This window comes from Seriola aureovittata, chromosome 19, assembly GCF_021018895.1.
Source record: "Seriola aureovittata isolate HTS-2021-v1 ecotype China chromosome 19, ASM2101889v1, whole genome shotgun sequence".
NCBI lineage: Eukaryota > Metazoa > Chordata > Actinopteri > Carangiformes > Carangidae > Seriola > Seriola aureovittata.
In genome coordinates, this window is record NC_079382.1 from 5,690,871 (window position 1) to 5,708,302 (window position 17,432).

General features: G+C 44.6%; 1 protein-coding gene across 1 annotated transcript in view; it reads left to right on the forward strand.

Moving 5' to 3' along the window:
• Positions 1 to 1,272: 1,272 nt before the first annotated feature.
• ches1 (checkpoint suppressor 1) overlaps positions 1,273 to 17,432 on the forward strand; it is a 62,342-nt gene continuing 46,182 nt past the window's right edge. Inside the window, exons 1-2 of the mRNA XM_056404528.1 lie at positions 1,273 to 1,696; positions 1,979 to 2,745. The gene's annotated coding sequence lies outside the window, so the exon portion shown is untranslated. The remainder of the gene's footprint in view (positions 1,697 to 1,978; positions 2,746 to 17,432) is intronic.

Below are 17,432 nucleotides of genomic sequence, written 5' to 3' on the forward strand. Positions count from 1 at the left end.
CAGGCCTCCTGTTGTATTTTTTTCTTTCTCATTTTGCCTTCTCTCCTCTCCTGTCCTCTCCTCTTCCACCTTCCCTTTCCTCCTCCTCCTCATCTCCTCTCTTATCATCTCCTCTTCCCCCTTCCCTCTCCTCTCCTCTCCTCTTCCTCCTTCCCTCTCCTCTCCTCTCCTCTTCTTCCTTCCCTCTCCTCTCCTCTCCTCTCCTCAGTTGTTTCTGGGACTCAGAGATAGGATCTCCCTCAACAGCAAACTTTGGAAGACATCTTAAAGATCCCCACTGTCACTTCAGCTTAATGCAGCCCTCTGGGCTTGCAGTACAAACTCACACACATACACGTACACACATGCCCCCCACCCCACCTCCTCACCCCCCCACCCCCCCCCCAGTAATAACAGGGGCAGGGAGAAGCAGCCTGGAATTGAGGACTTGTAAACACACTTCATTCTCTAACAATTCCCTTTGATCTTTATAAAACAAAACAGTTTCCTTGGTGTATTTCGTGCTTCCATCTCTCAACGTGAGCACGCTGCGTTGCACTTTTCCCACTTCGATTTCCCCACCCATAAATAAAATGAGAGCACATTTGGATTTCCTGACTGTGGCTTTCAGTAGGCTGATCACTGCCACGTCTGTCAGATCCATTAATTCATAAGTGTGCAAGCAAGTTCTGCTTAACTGTTTCTTGAGGCAACATGTTTACATCTCAAAGCAGTCCATTTGCATATCCAATCAAATTAGGTTTATTTTTAGCAACATGCCAGGATGGCAGACATGCATTACTTATGTTTTTGAAGCGTTTAAATGGATCAGCACACTTTCCTTTTACCCCAAACAGCAGTCAGCAAAACTTCCTTCTGCAAGGCCAGGCAGCGCTGCACTGGCTGTTTAACTAAGAACAAGTTCAAGCTTTCCTGTTAAGGGCTCCCACTTCCTGTGTTCACAGAAAAAAAAATCATGTCCTTCAGTTTCTGGATCCCATGGTCCATAATGAACTGATCTCTGTCTCCCATAGGCGGGCCGTTGCTATGGCAACCTGATGACGCTCTGAGAAAGGACGGGAGGGAGAAGAGGGAGGGAGGGGAAGGCAGACGAGGAAGAAGGTAGCTGCACCAAAGATTGAGTATGTTCGATGAGATGACTCACTCCATTAGCAAAATATGCGTATGCCATCTCTCACATTTTTTTTTAAACCTGTGTCTCACACAAGTGATGCAGTTTAGAAATTTGATTTGGAGGTGGGGGGTGGGGGGTGGGGGGAGGGGGGTGTATGTGGTGGGAAAGAGGCTGCAAGATTTTCACACACAATATAAAGGAATCAGATTTAAAAGCTCCTCGGTCAGAGTCCGACTTCACCACAGACAACATGAAATTATGATTTATGGTCTTGAACAAACAGGTGAGACGGAGCTCAGACTCGATCATGTACAGAGGACACGTCCCCTCCATCCTCCATCTATTACAGCTCCTACACCCTTGCATGGCTCTCAGCCTCTGCTTCTGCCCTGCTGTTGCCATAGCGACCACCGGGGTAAAGACTCAAAACAACTTACTGACAAAAAAAAAAAAAAAGGAAAAAAAAGAAATCTACTACCTTTGGATGTTAACTTGTTAACTGCTCTAAATGAGCCTCCTCACATGGCTGAAACATCAGCTATCTGTGGCACTGCACAATTATCTCAAGAAAGCCAATAGCAGGTAAGTTTGTTTGCTCTGCAAATTTCTGCCTTGATGTAATTTGCAATTATGGTTGTGCTACCTGGAAATTTATGTGCTTCCAATTTATAATTTTTCGATACTGAAAATATATTTGCAATTTCTTTGGGATTTAAAAAGAAAATCATTTTCTCCACTTACTCAACTGATGATTGTGTTGATATAGTGTTCTTTTGTGTGTGTGTGTGTGTGTGTGTGTGTGTGTGTGTGTGTGTGTGCGTGCGTGTGTGTGTGCGCGTGCGCGCATGGCATATCCCAAAATAGATTTTCCTAAAGCCACTGGGATAAAATTTGTGGTGAATCACATTTTTGGTGATTGTGTTGTTTTTTTCCCAGCGTTTTTAATTTATAATTTATAATAATACATTATTATAGACCATACATGCTTACAAGCAAAATTAAAGATGCACTAATGCCAGAAAATTTGTCCTTTTGTGCCAAGCCACTGAGTGAATCGTCTTGTCAAAACCATAAACGATCTTTGGCTGTGCCTTCCGTACACAATAGCATTCTTTCAGTGAACACAGCTCGCGCTAGGACCCAGGTCGGGCGCCGGGGGAAGTCCTCTGCTGCTGGCGGGGCAAGGCAGAGCACAGAAACACACGCATCCCCGCACACACACACACACACACAAACACACACATACACACACTCACCGAGCTCTTCTCCGACAGAGGAGAGAGAGAGAGAGAGCGCAGAGAGGGATAAACAGGGAGAGAGAGGGAGAGAGAGAGACTATAGGAACGCAGCGGCTTGTGTGCGTGTGTGTGTGTGTGTGTGTGTAGGTACGCTCGCTCGGTGGTAGAAGCGACTGGCGGGGCGGATATGGAGGGGCTCGGGAAAAACGCTGGGAACTGACCGAGCACCAAGACGAAGAGGGAGAGAGAGAGAGAGAGAGAGAGAGAGAAGAAGGACGGACGGACAGCACGGAAGGAAGGAAGGAAAGGAGGAGAGGAGGAGAGAGAGAAGTCTGACAGAGGAGAGGAAGAGTGTGAAGAAGGGGCTCGCCTGGAACACAGAAGGATCCTAAGGTGACTTTATGGGTCTTTCATGGCTGTATGCAGCTCTGGCAGAGGTGTGTGTGTGTGTTGTGTGTGTGTGTGTGTGTGTGCGGGGTGTTGACATATGCTGCATGGCTCCTTACTTAAAGGGAATAGTGGAGGTGTGTGTGTGTGTGTGTGTTTGGGGGGGGGGCACATGCGTGTGTGACAGTGTAAGTGTGCCTGTAGCCTATATATACATTGTTGTGTGTGTGTATGTGTGTGTGCTTGTGTGTGAGAGAGAGAGTTTTAAGGGTTGTTTTTCCACAAGCTAAAAAGGGGGCCAAAGTGTGTAAGCGAGCTGAGCTGACCACTGTAAACTGGAGTGAAGGGATCAAAAGGAGTGGATACTTTTTAGGGAACAGCGTGATCCCATTCCAACACACACACACACACACACACTTCTCAAGTAGGCTACTTTAAGTTGAGCTAGAGAAAATGGGGGGATAACACTCCCTTTTAAGAAGGCAGAGTCTCTTTTACCCCCCCCTCTCACCGTGTGTGTGTGTGTGTGTGTGTGTGTGTGTGTTCAGGAGTTTTTAGTGCAGCAGGTAACACACACACAGTCATTGCTTGGAGGTTGCAAAAGCAGCACTGAATGAATTTTCTGTTTTCCCAAAGCTTGGCTGACACTGAATGAGGCTGGATAAGTAGTAGCAGCTTCTATATGTGTGTGAGAGTGCGTGTGTGTGCGCGCATGTGTGTGTGTGCCATAGACGGCAAACAGGTTGAGAGAGGCAGATCTGATCAGACGCACAGCAACAGAGGAGAGAGCGTGGCACAGGCTGAGCAGCAGCACATTGGATTACACACAGACGAATACACACACACGCACGCACACACACACACACACACACACACACACACACACACACACACACACACACAGGCGAGCTCCGTGGCCAGGAGAACAGCTGGGAGAAATGTGTGTGTGTCAGTGCCTGTGAGCGTTTCACTTAATGCATGCGTCTGTCTTTGCACGTGCAGGACTGTTTGCTTTTGTATTATCTTTTGCTACTATGTGTGTGTGTGTGTGTGTGTGTGTAAGGTTGTGTAAATATGTATGTGCAGGGGAAGAATGTTCTGTCGTCTCTTCAGACAGACGGCGTGTGTGTCTACCTCCATCTCCCCCTGGTCTGGAGACAGGAGGTGGAGGATGGGGTGTGTGTGTGTGTGTGTGTGTGTGTGTGTGTGTGTGTGTGTGTGTGTGTGTGTGTGGAGGGAGGTAAAGCGATCAGATGACCGAGAATAAGGCAGATGAGAAGATTAATCCAGTAGTGAGAGATAAAACGGAGACGAAGGAAAGGGAAGGGAAAAGGATGATGGAGATTTTAGGACAGGAGGAGGAGGAGGAGAAATGGAAAGAAAGCAGAGGAGATGGAGTGAAGGAGACGGAGGCTGACATGCTCTCTCCAGGAGTGCTCAGAGTGCTGCTCATTCATAATTCACCTCCATGGCAAACGTTCATTCACATATTGACCCCCCATGGCTGCGCTCAATGGAGTTCTCGCCCCTCCACCTCTCCCTGTCTCTCAATGGACACCCCTGTGGCGCGACGTTCAGTTAGCCCACTTCTTTTTCACTTGGGAGACAGTTGAGGCTCTCGCAGAAAGCCCACACTGTTTTTGTCTGTTATGGCTCCTTTGACAACAGAAGTTTTTCAATAGGACTCTCTGATGAAAAAAAATTGAATTGTGTAAATTGAATATTGAATTCAGGCTCCACCCCAGACACAGATAATTGGTAAGGATGACTAGGGCTCTCAGTACAACTGTTGTTAGTCTCATTCCCTCAACACAGCTCAAACAGTCCATAATGGATCTATAATTCATGCGCGAATGAGTTGAACAGTCTGGGTTTTGAATAAAAGCATCAGACAGTTTTCTTCATGATTTATTCCGGATAAATACTCAAAAATGGCCATTTAAATATTTCTCATTGTATTAGCCGTGCCTGGAGCTACACTATAACCTACTGCTGCGCTGTGGTCAGCTGTGGCCCATGAGCCATATGGCACCGTGTCGAAAATGCACAGTCAGAAAAAAAGTGTACTGCAGAGGTAGCACAGAACATTTAGTACTAAAAGGTAAACACTAAGAAGTGCAGCTTATCAGCAAAAGTGGTAAAAAAAAATAGCCCCACAACTTTAGTTTTACAGGTATGATGGACTTGTAGTGTGTTTACTCAGCGAGAAGAGGACCCCGACAGTACATTGTTGACATTGTGTGCTGGAATGTCACCACTAAAATCTTCATGACCTTTTGTTGTACGCTCACACAGTACATTAAGTTGTGTTCTCCAGAGACGCAGTAATGTAAAGACATTAACAGCAAGAATGAGACACTCACTACAGTAAATCATGGTGCTGCAACTTCCATTGTGAAGGGTTTGATTCCCACAAGCAGACTAAAAATAGTTAAACTAATTAAAGGCATCGTTCACACCCACCCCAAAAAAAAAAAGATTAAAGCAACCTCAGTCATTAACTGTTCATCTGGCTCAGTGAAAACTTGACTAAAGATTGCATGAAAATAACACACAGAAAATAACCTTGTACTTCCATCTCTGCCTTTTTCTAAACTATCATTAACACAAAAACACAAAAGAGTATTGCGAAGAGCTAATGCTAATGCCTGTGGAAGGCACCATTGGGCTACTTTTCATTAGTCTTTCCTTCGTTAGCCGTGCTAATTTGTCTGCTTGTGTCGTAAGAAGGTAATCAGTGAGGAAGTGCGACATTTTTTATTGTCCTTGAAAAAGTAGCAAAACACACACATATGGTGGAAACACGTTTATACATAAGTTACTCACCTGTTGCGCAACAAAAACTTCCACCACATCTGTTCAGAGTGACTAGTTGGAGAAATGTGAGATTCTTAAGAGCTCAATAAGTAATAGCCCGGACAAAAATGGTCAATATCTGTAATCAGTTCCTACTGAAATGAATCCATTGTAGCCTTAAATACAATGTCATGAAACATCATCAAACCCACAGCCAGTGTGGTCGGTAGAATATCAGCCTGTTGATGAGCCTGAATTTCATTTTGTGTTACATAAACTATTCAACTTGACATTGTATTGATCTTAACACTTAAGAAGAATTATTGTAGTTTACATTGCACAACCAATCAGTTGTGAGTGGCCTTTCTGTCCTCAGTTAACACTGAAGCTGTGGTAGCGGTTGTTGGTAGTAAACTTTTTCATGACAAAGAAATATGCTGGTTTAAGAGTTGGTATTTCTTTGACTTACATCAACCTGTACCTCTGCATCCGTCTCATCACTTGTCACCATTTTTATGTGACTATTTTTCATGGATGTAGCAAGGTAGCTAGCTAGCTATGTAGCAAGACAACTTGCTCACTATCTTGACTACAAGCTCTGACCAGGCTTCAACTGGCTGAGATACCAGTCAGTGGGCACAACACCAGATTTGAATCGTCAATAGCAGTCACATGGCTGTAAATGCTGGCAGATTAGTTAACTAGTGGTAGCGCTTGCTTGACTACTTCACATGACCTTTGCCTTGTAGGCCACAGCATAATGTGTCTTAACCACAATGCCACGGGACTTCCCCCCCAAAATGTTTTTATTCACTGAAATTTATCCAAAAAGCCTTTGCAGCATAACCCAGTGTAATTTAGAAATTACACTATGGGTTCAAAAGCCTTGTATTTAACTCCTTAATGTACATTTTTTTATTCACACCTAACAGCACCCTCAAATGCTGAAATGTCTTCTCAGATGATGCTCTAAACTCAGATATGAACTGTGTTGACTTTCAAAACACTGACAGTGAGCTGGGAACAAATTTTAGGATTATGCACAATAACAAACAGAGTGTATCTTCAATGCTTTTGCTTCACTGTTCACTTTGGTTTACTTGGTATTGAGAGTATTTTGTCATAATTAGCATATGAATTCTTGAGTCATGGCCAAAAATTTTTTTTAAAGTCACAGTGACCTTGACCTTTGACCTTTGACCACTGAAATCTAATCACTTCATCCTGTGCCGGATGAAATGAAATTCCCTCCAGGCTTTCCTGATCAATCACGCTGCCAAGACTGGGACGGACCTGAGGTCACAGTGACCTTGACCTTTGACCTTTGACTACCAAAATGTACTCAGTTCATCCTCGAGTCCAAGTGAACCTTTATACCAAATCTGAGGAAATTCCCTTAAGGCGTCCCTGAGATATCGCGTTCTCGAGAATGGGACAGATGAACTGCTGTTGCTATGTTCTGTTAATTAGAACTAAGAAGAAGAAGAGTGATGTGTTTAGTTGTCATTCATTTTTTTTCACTCACATGATTCGGTAATGACTTAGTTTGCAGTGAATTATTTAATTTCTGCCTGTTTTGGTAGGTGAACTGTGCCTTTCATGTGCTGCGTAATGTGTTAAAACTGCTGGAGAGTTAAAAGCAGGTTTTAAAATTGCAGTGGAAACACAGCCGGCCTAAGTGGCCAAGATGGCTTAGAAGAATAATGCTCCTCTGTATCCCCCAGGTTATAATTGTCTTCAATAGGCCTCCTGCTGATTTGAAATGGACTCATTGTCCACAGTGCTGGGCACCTCAGCTCAATTAGCCTCCGTCTACTTAGTCGTGCTGAGCTATTGCTGGTCGCATCCTCACACAGTGGCACACAAGTGCATGCGCATAAATACACACCGACACATACAGAGCAGTGCTCACACACACATATGTGCATCAGGCATTGAAAGACGTCAGTGGGTGTAAAAATAGAACTTATAAATGGGGGAAAAAGTGTTTTATGTTTACAAGGGCTGATGTCATGTTTGGTTTAGATCCATAGCTGACGAACTGGAGGGCAGCTGTGGCGAATATCAGCCTGCTCAGCTTTGGCTCGGTGATCTGATGGGTTTTTTTTTTGTGCTTTTAAAGGAGCAGAGTTCAAGGAGTTGCAGTTTGTATGTGTGTCTCTGTCTTTGTGTTTGTGTGTATGTGGTGTTTGCAGTGGTGGAGGCATGCACACGGTGACGCTGCTCTGGTTGCCAAGCAACACAGGAACGTGGGTGGAAGGATTTCCTGTCCTTAGGAAGCTTTGTTTATAAGTGGGGGTAGAGTGAGTGTGTATGTGTGTATCTGTGTGTGTGTGTGTGTGTGTGTGTGTGTGTGTGTGTGTGTGTGTGTGTGTGTGTCTGTGTGTGGATTTCAGTGTGCGTTTCAGGAGTATGCTTGAGTGCTTGTGTGTTTTTAATGTGTTCTATGCCTCAAGTAAAAGTGCTACAGAAAAGTCACTTAAGACGAACACACGTACACACACACACACATTGTGTGTACACTGTACACACAAACACACACAGACACACAGAGAAAGGACAAAAAAGGCCCTTTCTAGTCTGTTGAGTTGGATTTGCGTTGCATAACTCCTCTAGCCGGGTCTGTTCACAGCGCTCTGTCTCCTCCTCTTCTACCCAAACACTCTCAGCCATGTCACACTAACGCCAGGCCGCCACACTCACGCCAGGCCGCCTCCCACTAATGATGTCATAAGCATGCCTCATTTTATGTCTCCTCTCACACATGAGATTGCAATTATGTGTTCTTGCCCTGCATGTGATCACACACACACACAAACACACACAGCATGTCTGTCCTGCAGGCGTTGGACACCATGATTACGTAATTGACATTGAGTGAATGGGATGACGTCAGCTTGGCTCTCTCTGACTCTCCTGTCTTTCTGGCTAGCTACAGTGATGTCATAAGTGGATGCAGCCATATACGGTGTGTGTGTGTGTGTGTGTGTGTGTGTGTGTGTGTGTGTGTGTGTGTGTGTGTGTGTGTGTGTGTGTGTGTGTCTGTCTGTCTGTGTGTGAGTGTGTGTGTGTGTTGGCATGCATAATCGTGTGTGGAGACAAAAATGACCTCAGGAACCATCTGATTTATATAATGTGTTTCCTCCTCCCCTCTTTTCCCTTATTCCTTTCCCTTAAAGTGGAAAGAGTTCTAATAGATACTTTATTGTTCTGTGTGTTGTTCTTAGCAACATGAGGCACTTAAAAATGCTACTGCAACACACACACACACACACACACACACTGTTGCAGCCTGTTGCAGCCCCTGGAGAGTGGCTTCTATTTGAAATGGATACCCCAGTGTCTCGCAACTGGTAACTCCATCTCCTTGTTGCCCTCCGTCTGCGACTGTCTGACCTTTGTTGATTCGCATCCCGAGAAGCTGCAACACTCACAGGCAGTGAATGAAAGGATAAAGAGATGATGCTGGGTCGTCTCCACAGATACTGTACGTGCCAGTTCTTATTTTAGCAAAAGAAAACAGCGTCATGGAGAAAGAGGAGTGATTTTTGGTGCTTGGCCTTCTTCAGCTCTCGACAAAAATATCTGTTTTTAGCTCTCCGTTTGAGCTACGGGATTTTAAGCACAGAGGAAAAGAGCTCTATTTGTGTCTTGGGTTGAATAGGCCGCCTGTTGTGTTCTCCAAGCGTTGTGGTTGAAGCTCTGAACATCAGCCATCAGGCAGCTTTGGATTGGAGAGCTGGGAGCTTTTAACAGACACGAATACGCACACAAAGACGCACAAACACATTTTGTCTTTTCTGCCGTCCTCTCCCACTTTTCCTCTCTCTAACCTCAAACCTCAAACCGAAGGGAAATCACACCACACAGTGACTTAAAAGTTTATGAACTGAGTAGCAACACATACACACATACACACACACACACACACACACACACACACACACACACACACAAATGCTTTAAAAACACACGGTTGCACACGCACAAAAAATATGCAGATTTTCAGAATAAACTGATTAGCATTAGCTCCGCCCTTGCTAAGGCCACAAACTCTCTACTGTACATTCCACTAACCACATAAGAGCTTAACACCAAACAGGATGATTTGATACCACTGCACAAACACAGACACACGCACACACCCTTAAATACACAAACATAAAACCCATACACACACTTCATACTGTAGCAGCACAAGTAAATCATATCAGCTGTCTTAATGATGTTGGAACTTCACTTAGCGAGTTCGACAGATACACAACAGTAATTATATACATATGCACACACATGTACACATGCACACGCTCACCCCCCACCCCCCCCCCCCCACCCCCCCAATCCCCCTAGAAGTCTTAGGGCCTTAGTCAGCGTCTGTGTGTCCATGCGTGGGCCTGTTCCCTGGCAGTGTAAGGGGAAAAAATACCTTCCCATATGATGTAAACACCAAAGTCCCTGTGAGTGAGTGTGAGTGTGAGTGTGAGTGAGTGTGTGAGTGTGTGTGTGTGTGTGTGTGTGTGTGTGTGTGTGTGTGTGTGTGTGTGTGTGTGTGTCATGCTTGTAAGCTTGTGTGTGTGTGTGTGTGTGTGTGTGTGTGTGTGACTGGCATTCTCTGAGATAGGGTTCGCTCTCTGTGACAGTTTTCCAAATTATTCCACAACACTGTGCAGTTTCTTTTTAAAGATAAGTTTCTCTGCCATCTCTGCTTTGTTCCACTGCACACAGTGGAAAGAGACGGCAGAGACGGAGGAGACGGAGGGGCTGACATGTGACATCACTGACTAAAACAAGGCAGCGAGGTAAAAAAAACAGAGGCCACTGCTTTTAACTCGATTTTTAAAAAATCTCTTTCATCGATTTTATGATGGTTTTAGTGAATGCAGCAGTTTATTTTGAGTAATGCCAAACAAGTGAACTTCATTATTTTTTACTGTGTGAGAGAAAATATGATCATTGAATCTTCAGGTGGCCCCTTTATTTTTTTGGGTTTAATATGATACATGACTCAGACGTTGAATGTGTATGTGTCTGACTGTGTGTGTGTGCACATGGGAGAGAATGTCAACTCACTCACTAAGGCTAATATACAGTTTATCCTTTACATTACAACTATTAAACCTGTTAATATAGATCAGGGATCAATATGCTTGAATACAACATCACATTATTACAGCTACACTGCATGATTATAGATTTTATGGCTGCAAACGTTCATTTAAAGGTGTGCTTCCATAAAGTTTAAGACTGATTAAAAACAACAGACAAAATCTGTGCAGCAGAAGAAAAGATACCCCGATTTTTTATCTTTAGTATGGATCAAAAACTCATCTCAACTGGGTCTTTTCCTTTTGACCGTCCCTTTTCACTTCAGCGTTAATTTTAGTCTCGTCACATCCTCTGTCCCATTTCCTTTCAACGTATGATACAGATCTGTTGCAGGCGGTGTTTACTGGTGTAGCTGTTAAGACATCTAAAAGTGGTCCATAATTCAGCTCCTACAGAACCCCAAGTTTCCTCCCCAGCTCACTGTTTTCAAACACCACTGTACTGCACAAAGGGATAGAGGTAGAGAGGACAGCAGCCTTGTTGCTGTGATAACCTATAAAGAATTCAGTACACAGATGGGCTGAGCTACCTGCAGTCCTGATGAAACACAGTTTTTCTAGGTTGTAGTCAATGTCACTTTCCTGTTACTGTACTCTGTGCTTGGTAATGCTGTCTGCAGGGGGGCTGCTGTACAGCAGTATGGCAAGCCTCAAGGGACAATTCTGGCATATACAGAATGAGGAAGAAGGTCCAAACGGGGAGTCTTTAGAAGAACGAATGTGACTTGACGTGGCAGGAGTTTGCTTTTAGTGTTAAATGTGTTTCTGCTGCTGGTTTCATTCTCAAAGAGGCCACAACTGACAAGACTCCACCTGTGCATTCATCATGTGTGCTTCACCTAGCTTTTAAGACATTTACACAAAAAAAAAAGGTAATATGTACAACCTTAAACCTAAGTGTACGCATTCATCTTTAGCCCAACAGTAGCTGCACACTTACAAGCCGGCGTGCCGCTAACTGTACCCTTTGGTTTCACTGCAGCGTGCTAACAATGGTGCAAGATTTATTGAGGTCTATTGAGGTCTATAATGAAGCAACAGCACATTCAACACATTTCTTTACAAACAGGTGCAAAACAATCATCTACTGTCAACATATCCATCATACATACATTCAGATCTGGTCAGGGGCACGCAGGAGATCACACTGGAAATTATGTGTGCTGTGTATTTGTTGCTAGGCAACACTGTCACAATACCCCTGTGACCTTCCGACCCTGCCAAGTCTGGTGTTACTGTCCCCGTCTCACACTTCCATGTGTGTGTGTGTGTGTGTGTGTGTGTGTGTGTGTGTGTGTGTGTGTGTGTGTGTGTGTGTGTGTTATCTGAGACGATGGTGCGACTGCCGCATAGCAACTGAGAACAGCTGTGATTTCACAGCGGTTTGGACGAATGTGTGTGTGTGCGTGCGTTGTTGTCCGCGTGAAGCCACCGTCACTGTTCATCTAGATGCACGCATCCACAACAACATAATATGGCATGCTGTCACTTCCACAGTGTGATAGCAGCATAGACTCAATCAGCCAAAATGCCCCCCCCCACCCCCACCCACCCACAAACCACACAAACACACACAGACAGAGAGAGACACACACACTCAAGTCTGTTGTCAAATCGCAGCCGAAAATACAGAGCAGAGGGAGCGACGGAGCAGTCATTTCCCTGAAGATCCATTCATGTAAAATACTGTTATTCAAACCTCTCTCCCCCCTATTCAACAGTCTTATTCATCTCTCTCTTGACTGCAAAACCAAACACGCCTTGTCTTCTGCTTCCCGGCAAGAGCCTTTGTGCCTGGGCACACGCGAGCGGGTGCTTGTGTATGGGTTTTCTCCGCTCCTCTCCTTAAGAGGAATGTCCTTGGCCTGTCCGACCCGCTTGCTCCCACCGAGCCCTCCGTCAAACACCTGGGGCGGGCTCTCCCGCGCTGCTCCAGCCAATCGGGAGCCCAGGCAGTTAATGACATCAGTTAGCGGAGGATCTTTAGGGCCGGCCCCTCGAGGTGATTCGTCGGAGAGAGAGTGCTCTTATTGTTATGATGATTAAGTGTTATATGAAGGGCTATCAGAGGAGAGCCCCTTAATGAAAGTGGAGCACAGAGAGCAGAGGCAGCGGTGGCGGCAGATTGAGCTGGAAGTAGAGTAAGAATGGAGCGAGAGAGGGAGGAATAAAGGGGGAGTTTAAGGTGGGAAGAGAGAGGAGAGATGGTGAGAGGAAGAGGCAGCGCGGGGCTGAATATTCAGCAGCTGTGTCCAGACTTGCTGACTCCGGTGTTCATGCTCTGAATGTACCATGAGACGTAGAGAGAGTGCACAGGAAGCTGCTGTAAAAGAGCAAAAAAAGGGGAAGAGATGTACGTATGTGTAAATGCGTACAAATGTGCTTGGTTTCATCTTCCCGTATTCGGCTTTCATGTGTTTATCTGTGCAGGAATGCAAGCTTGTGTGTGTGTGTGTGTGTGTGTGTGTGCGTGTGTGCAAGTGTGAACAGTGGAGTTTCCCTTGCTGTTTGGTAAAAGAGTGGAACGCCCTGCCTCAGAGGAAAATTCCATCCTCAGCTGCTCCTACGCTGTTGTAAATCATTAGGCTGGGATGTCCAACGCATTCTGTTATTTTGTGAATAAGCAGTTGTCATTTGCCTTTTTTTTTTTCTTTTTTTTGTTGGTTGTATCCACACTCCCTCAGCCTCTCTCGTCATCTTTACTTAGTGTTTTCCTACACTTCCCTGAATGCCTCTTGACACTCCAGCTCCCCTCTCTTCCCCTACCTGAGAATGTGATTTTCAGCTGCTGGTGTAACATATCTGTGGAGCGACTTATGGCAAAAATGGAATTTCTTTTCCAGTCAAGAAAAAAGTGACTCCCCCCCCCCCCCCCCTCAAATGCATCACATCTTGTGACTGCACTGCATTGTGGTCTATACCATGTTCATTTCACTTTTCCCTTCCTCCTTTGTAACAGCTGATTAGAACTGCTATTACTTTGTCCAAAAGCAAGACTTGACCAGATTTCTTTCAGCTGTTAAAGTGTGTAAAGCGTGTATTTTTCATCTGAGTAGCTTCCAGCAAACCTAAAAATATTTCATTAGTATGGGTTCCACTGGAGAGTTGTCGTGTCTGATACTGTTTCACAGGTTTTTCCGCCCGTACAAGAATACGATTATGGTGAAACACTAGAGAACAAAGTTTTTATTTGCCCGTCTAGTTGATGGTTTTTCTCCATGCTGTGGTATTTCTCAGGAGCAGTGACTGAAATTAACTTTGTGCCTCACCTGCCAATAGCTGTTAAACTAAAAGTGTGAATCCGCCAGGAATTATATTTGTTGCTGCAACTATGACTGCTACTAGTACATAAGTAATTTTTTAGGTAGAAATATGTTTACCTACTTGTTTTCAGAGCTTTTTCAAGTATAGTAAGTAATGTAGGAGAGAACCTTTATTGCTAAGACAGTGGAAGAGGGATAGTGTATCAGCCAGTGACTCTCAATGAACAGATCTTATCAGTGGCTGGCAGATTACAGAATATGACTGGTTAGAGACACGCACCCTTTAGAGACAGCTATGAATAGGGTAAACCTAAGGCTTTCCACACATGATCAGTGGCCTGGGCTGCACTCAACACACTCATTGCTAAGTCGCAGCCCAGCTCAGCTGAAAGCTTATTCATTATGTATACAAGAACTGTTAAATTCATGCTCAAGAAAAGCCAAAACACACCTACATTTACTGTAAATTGGTCACATTCAGAGCAAATTTGTATGAGACCATTCTGTTCAAGCTGCAAGGATGCCAACACTAATAATCGTAACAAAAGATAGCTGCCATGATAACTGTCCAGGGTTGTAAACTTTTCCTCAGAGCCTTATAGACCTCTGTGCAGCGATTCAGTGTCTTTTGTGCCTTTTAACTCGTAGATTTATCACTCAAACTCCACTTCCTGGATGGCAATTCTGACCGGTACCTGCATCGACACATCGCGCCACTTCTGTGAGGTCCTGCCTCAGTACAAAAATACTTCTTTATGCTTAAGCTTCTGTCAGTCAGCTGTAATCAGATTGTACATCATACACAGGTCAGCAACCACCAGGGTTGAAATTCTAATAACAGTTGAGTGCAGCAATGAGGTGTAAAATCCGAACAAAGGTAGTGCTGCTGCAAGATTTGTCTTGGCGTTTTTTTTTCTTTCTTGGAAACAATGGCTCAAATCCATTCTGCTCACAATCATGTGTGGAAGGGATCCGGCTATGTTTAGATCAACAATAACACTGAGGGAAACAATGCAGCATCCTCATTCATTTCAGTGAGACGCTTGTGTTGATGCAGGACCAACAAAAAAAACGGAGGTTTGACAAAAAAATGCACAGTTGTACCTGGCACTATTTTTTCCTCAACGCAGTACAACATCATCTGGCAACACACTGCATTGGCCAATCAAATACACAGTCCAATTTAGTAAAGTCCAGACTCGTACGCTGGGAACACACTGCCTGCGTTGCATCTGCATAACGGTTCCATTGCTGACCTGCTGCGGCTCGCACATGTGTGGTCACTGTCCGCTGCATTGCTGCTAACTGCCAACTCGTCTTTCCACATATAGTTTGCAGGCTACTCGAATGTTGGGTTTCTTTTCATTATAAAATAATTTCTGATTCAGTTTTGACAGAAAAATGTCATTAAAATGACACTGTCTCCACATGCAGCTGCTAAAATTGTTTTTAAAAAGTGATGTGCAGTTCATGCAGGAAGTCTGTCCGCGCCTACCCATTAGCATGAGCGCCAAAATGAAAACCAAGACCTTCCACAGCCGCCACACAGCCAGCGTGTTCCTGGCCATGGTTTCATGAGCCATCACCTTAATGGTTCCACTACTCCTGGATCATATCTCTTGGTCAAAGTGGTACCTGTGGCATCAGGCCCACCACCACTCAGCCCCTTTGTTGTTTTAAAGGCCTGCTGGAGGGTTAGCCTGTCTTTGACTGGCCATGTTGGTTGCGTTTAGGGTTAATGTTAGTGAGTGTGCCTTTTAAGTGAGTCTGCAACAGATGGACCCTTCTCAGTTTATCCAACAAACGCTACTATCATTGGCATTCATTTGGCACCGGGCAGATGGAAACTTCAGACTTTGCTCCAGAGTTGATGTGAGAGAGGAAGCTGTAAGACGAACTGAAAGTATACAGCAGGAGGTTTGAAGTATCCTCATGAAGTAATGCGGAGAAAGATACAGTGATAGACAATTGTTGCATGGGAGTTCAGGCAAAGCTTGATCGTGTTATACTGTAATAAAAGGCTGTAGAGGCAGAGGCAGATAAAGCATCATTTGCCCCCCACTTTCCTCTAGAAACCTCAAGCTAACAAGGACACTTCACCACATATTTTGCGCTGGCAAAGAGGATGCCAGCCCCCCCTTTTTTCTCCCACACATCACCCCTGGCTAAAGGAATGTAGCGGAAAACGAGGGACTCGAGATAGAAGATCAGAGGCCTTAATATGAACCACATTGTGTGTTGTTCTCCTGTTTCCCATCTCCTGTGTTCTCCGCATCAGGAGTGAAATAGCCTTTGATGAATATCTACAAAGAGATTTGAGATTTATGAAGCGCTGCAATTTAGCCAGGTATGTTATCTTAAGCCTGGTAATTTGGGAATTCAATTCACTCATAGGGGGAGCCAGGGGAGTCACAGTGTTTATCAGGCAGGTCTGTACATTGAAATAGAGGGTCTGGGGGCTATCTAATCAATGCTTGACAACATCTTGAGACTAGAGTTATCATATCTCTAATCCTCACTCTTTTCTTCATGGTCCTTTTCTCTCTACACCGTGCATATATGAGTGTGTGAGTGTACTGTAACCATGGATCAGGCCCTGTCTTTCCCCTGAGTTACACATCTAATCACAGCACCATCATCCCTCATCCCTAATTCTGTTGGCAGGGCCTGTCAAACAGCATACGCTGAAATACCGGGTGACTTTGAAATGCTGCTAATGACCCTAGGATATAACTACCCTCTTTCTTTTACTCCCCCTCACTCTTTCTTTCTTGTCCACTCCTGTCAGTTGCACTCGCGGTCACCCTCTTTCTGTTTCACTGCTGTTCTGTGGATCCGCTGATTAGAAAATGCGAAGGAGAGGGTGTGAGAGATGCAAGGAATCACACCATTTACTTTATTGAGAGGCAAAGTCGTTAAGGGTTAACGTGAACTTCTCTCCGAATGTTATTTAACCTTTATTTAAACTGGGCAGCCGCACAGATTACAAATCCTCCTCTGTCAAGGGAAGCCGGCCAAGGCGCAGCACACAAACAGAAAAGTCTCAAACAGAAAAACAAAAAAAAAGAAAAGCAAAATACAATCAAAGCCACGTAGCCGAGAGACTACTTTATAAGCCCTTCAATAGGCAACACTTCAGCGTCAAACCAGCAGGCTCATTGCCAAACCTATTTAAATCTTGACTAAACAAAGCAAAGACAGCTCCTTATTGAGTCTGCCACAAGAACCTTCATTAACCGTGTAAACTCACTGAGAGAGCTTTCAGCTTTAAATAATTTTGCAGCCAGCTCCATGAAGAGAGAACAGAGTGCATAAAGGCACATTTGCCTTATTCATCTCTGACCTCAGGGACAGATAACTAAAACAAATTGTGGGATTGCAAACACTAATTTTCCTGTTCTTTCAGAGACGAAAGAAAACAGTGAATTAGTAGAACCTGACTGGCCTTATACCGCATGTTCATATAGGAGTTACGTGTGTTACGGGGAGTGAGTCGAGCAGTGGATGAGGAAGCTGTCACCTCCAACGT